Genomic DNA, 4,206 nt, shown 5'->3' on the forward strand with positions numbered 1-4,206 from the left:
TTTTAATTTCAACTTAAGTGTGTTCTCCAAAATTACATTTGTTAATGTATATTTAAATGTATTTAGTCTATAATATATACTATGTGCATTAATGCACTTGAAATGTGTTTATCTTCTAAACTTCAATACACTTACTTATACAGTATACTCAGAGCCGATCCTCCCTATACGGCAAAATATGCAAGCTGCGTAGGGCCCCCGAGACACCAGGGGGCCCCCTTGCTCTCAAAGATGATTTAATTTTAGTTTCGTTTTTTAATTTGGCCAGCGGTTATGAAAACATGAATGATCATTTCTTTTAATGCGGTGCGCTGTCGCCCTTTCTACGTAAAAATCAGTCAAATCATGTAACGTAAATGTCGTACAGACTTGCTTGAGACTAAAAAAAACGAGTTGAAAGCTTACCGAGCCGCGGAAGAGACACTGTTTCTCAAGTGCTTTCCGCGAGCGCGTTTCGAGACGGAGTGAAACACGGACAAATGCGTTTCATTCATTCGTTCATAACCACTCATACCCCACATCAAACTCATCTACATCTTTGATGGCCTGAGGGAGAGTAAATTTTAAGCAAATGTTTCATTTTTGGGTGAACTGTTCCTTTAAAATTAGTGCGTGTTGCATTCTCTGCCACCACAAGAGGCACTATCATATAAATTGCTTGCACATGTGCTGACTTTCAGGTCAACTACAGCAAATGCAACAGTTTGAGGAGAATCTTGCTGAGCGAGCTACTGTATACATGTTTATAGCAGCTGCCTGAATAGCAACATTCAGTTTAGTGGCTCAGACATTTAAAGGAAGCTCTTCTGTACAAAGGTTTGTTACCGACATAACACAAATATGCAGGTTAACATGCATGCAGTGCCAAAAATGTGCTTTTGCATGCATGCATAGAGTACGTTTCTAGAAGAGCACTGATCCAGAGCCTGTGAAGGATTTTTTTTGTGCTTTTGAATTTTGCAGAGCAAGTTTTCACAGGCTGTTTTCTCACTCTGCCACTCTGAGGGTCAAATATATCAAACGCTGTCAGTGCTTGTGCAAATGTTTTCACCTCCCATTGCAGTTTTTACTTGATAGTCTAATAAGTCTAAGTACTCGCTCACTTTGGCTTTTTGCACGATCAGTCCGGCCTGTGATTGTCTCTAGTGATGTCACAGCTGTTTTTGAGAAAACTAGTATCGGGGGCCATTTCCTGAGCTTAAAGTTTTGCATTTAGTCTTGTACAAGCGTGCCAGATTATATAAATCAACTGTAGCATATTATACAAACTGATACACACAGAATATGAACAAGCATTTTTACTTTAATAAGGAAATGCATTTTTTAGGCAAAGGACTGGATAAAAAGATGGAGTTGATTTTGGCAATTTTGCAAAAAAATTGATTGTAAAGGTGCATTTTATGCATAATTTACTTGAACATGCTTTGCTACTTGCTACTCAAATTATGTAATTATCATCCTAGAGCACATTTAATTGGATAAAAGTTTGTATATGCACGAGTCATAATATTTTGGTCAGTTTTTTTTTTCTGGAAAAGGAAGAATACATTTTAAATGGCTTTATCTGCTAAAAGACGAGTTTTAAGCTACAGACTTGGACTAAAAGCTATAAAACTCAATTTGATTTTCAAAATGCCAGGTCTTGTGATTTATTGTTTCATGCCTGAAAGATTGTGGCTTTTCCTAGTTCCCGTTTACTAGCGCACAGTATCTATCCACACATGTAAGTTCCAGCATGCATCTGGGTAAATCTTACATGGTAGACACTCTCAACCCCCTGTTTTCGGTTCCTGTACCTCAGAACTCTGATGCAAAACAAGACGGGGGGGGGAAAAGAGAAAGAGCAAGCAGTGACGTGACGCTTCTCGCTGATTCCGGTAAATGTGCTGCGGCTTGTTAGAAAACTATTGAAATAGAAAACCTGAATCTCTGATTCACCCATAGAGTTACTGTAGCCCAGAAGACCGCTGTCAGTTTTGACTGCTGATTAAAATGTCATTTAGGCTTCGAGGGAGGGGAATTTTGCTTCATGGCAGGATATTAACACCCTGAAAAGTTTCTCATAATCTTACCATTGTAATTGCTGTAGGCTTTAAATTAAATGGTACCTTTTAGACATGCTTTTTTTTCTTAGTTTATTATACAACAGCATCAAATAAATATATTAAATTAAAAAAAAATAGTAATAATAAAAGAGAAATAAAACAACTTAATTTAGTATTTACGATATATTGTCATACAAGAATAAAGTTACCAAATTTACTAAATTTGTCCAAGAGCAATGAGTGTTTTTAATTCATTTTTAATGACTGCATATTTTATTTGATATTAATTTTCTATATTTCACATATTTTATATTATTGTTTTATTTATTTTTATATATATTGAGCAGATTTTTCTTTGAACATGAATACTATTTTCACATAAAAATGGTATCATGGTCTCTTTTTTTTTTTTGTCAGAACTTACTTTAAATCTAAGAACTTAATGTTTGACTTTAATGTTAGACTCTACACTTTTTGTGATAAATTTGCCCTCACATGATGCCAGGAAGACAGCAGATCCTGCAGTCCGATGATAGCCAGTCTGCCGCCATAATTCTGTCAGTAAAAACAATAGAAGCTATAAATAATCATTCATTTTAAGTGCTGTTAGACAGACTGTTTTATGTGCCAGTTATCAGTCTAAACACAGTTGAGATGTATGAAGCAAACGTCTTACAGGCAGCGCAGCAGTTTCTAGAGAGAACAATCAAAGGCATGAAGTTGAGTGTCAGAGAGGAAATGCAACTGATGGTGGTGAGCTGTGTGGTGGGGCCCCTCGAGATGTGGGCGATAACGCTCTTCATGCAATTCGGGATTATCGTAATTTGAACACAAGGAAGTGTGTGTGTTTTATGACATGGCCTCAGGTTGTAATTCATGAAAATATACTGTTAGTTCCTGGTAGAAAATTGACAGATTGCAAGTGTAAACTATCACCTTTGTGCTCTTGAGGAAGACACTTAACATCAGCAGAGATTACCAGACTTTTTGTCATGTTTATTTTCATGTTCATGATTTTCTGATGTTGGTTAAAAATGACATGACATGCAGGTCAATCTTTTTTTTTTTTTTAAGTGCTTTATTTTTTTATTTGTTTTTAATTACAAAGCCGTGAATTTTATTCTCACAGTTTTGTTATTTAAATAATGACTGAGAGGGAATGAACCTAGACTGAGAGGGTCAGGAAGGGAGTTTAGAGAAAATCCTTTCAAAAAATGTCAAACAAATAAATAATAAAAAATGTAAAGTAAATATGTAAGTAAGTCAATAAAAACATTTTATTAAAATGAATATCAACTAGTTTAAAATCAACAAAAATGAATTAAAATATAATACATTATAATGAATAAATAAAAACATTTTATTATAATAAATAAAAGTTAAATAAACAAATAATGAACAAAATTAGTTAAAATAAATATAATTATAATATATAATGTATATGTGTGTGTGTGTGTGTATAAGTTATATATATGTGTGTGTGTGTATAATGGGGGGAATTTCCCTCTTAGGTGACTCTTGTGAGAGGGGATTTTTTTTTATATGAGGGGTGGAGGGGAGCATTTTTTAGACATTTTCAAAAATATATATTTATCTCACCTAAATGTTCGATCATGCAGTGCATTTTTGTTTGCCTTTTCTTTTGCATTTAAATCTTTATTGCAAGCAATCCCGCGGTTCATAAACGTTGTTTTCCTACCTCCACGAGTGCCATCTATAATTGCCTTGTTTATCTAAAAGTGCTCTTTTCCTTTAAACCTAGCCAAAAAGCCATATGCGTTGACTGTGAAACACAGCAGACTTTTATTACATGTATTTTTGGTGTAATTAATTACTACATTTTCGTTTTCATATTTACCGCAAAACATGTAGCTGTCACTTTAGTTCAGCGCATGCAGCAAATTCGGTGTGGAATCAATCGCTGCAATGCTGCAGACTGCTTATGGAACGCACTGCCGGACCGCAGCCGTGTGCAGTGTGAACGCTTAAAATCCGTTAACATGAGCGCTGTAAAAATACGCACTTCGAACGGAGTATGTGTGAACCTGGCGTTATGTGTGTGCGCTTTGAGTGTGCGTGAGCGCAGTCTCCAGGAGAGCGCGCGAGCGCTGAATGATTAAACACTGGCAAGAAATGCAATTTATAAACTTTAGTGACAGCA

At 35.5% G+C, this 4,206-nt stretch overlaps 1 protein-coding gene across 3 annotated transcripts in view; it reads left to right on the top strand.

Annotated features, from left to right (window-relative positions):
* The window catches only part of LOC107716038 (interferon regulatory factor 2-like), a 28,518-nt gene that overhangs the window by 22,333 nt on the left and 1,979 nt on the right, over window positions 1-4,206 (top strand). The window lies entirely within an intron of this gene.

This window comes from Sinocyclocheilus rhinocerous, unplaced genomic scaffold (genome assembly GCF_001515625.1).
Source record: "Sinocyclocheilus rhinocerous isolate Xijiao unplaced genomic scaffold, SAMN03320098_v1.1 scaffold720, whole genome shotgun sequence".
NCBI lineage: Eukaryota > Metazoa > Chordata > Actinopteri > Cypriniformes > Cyprinidae > Sinocyclocheilus > Sinocyclocheilus rhinocerous.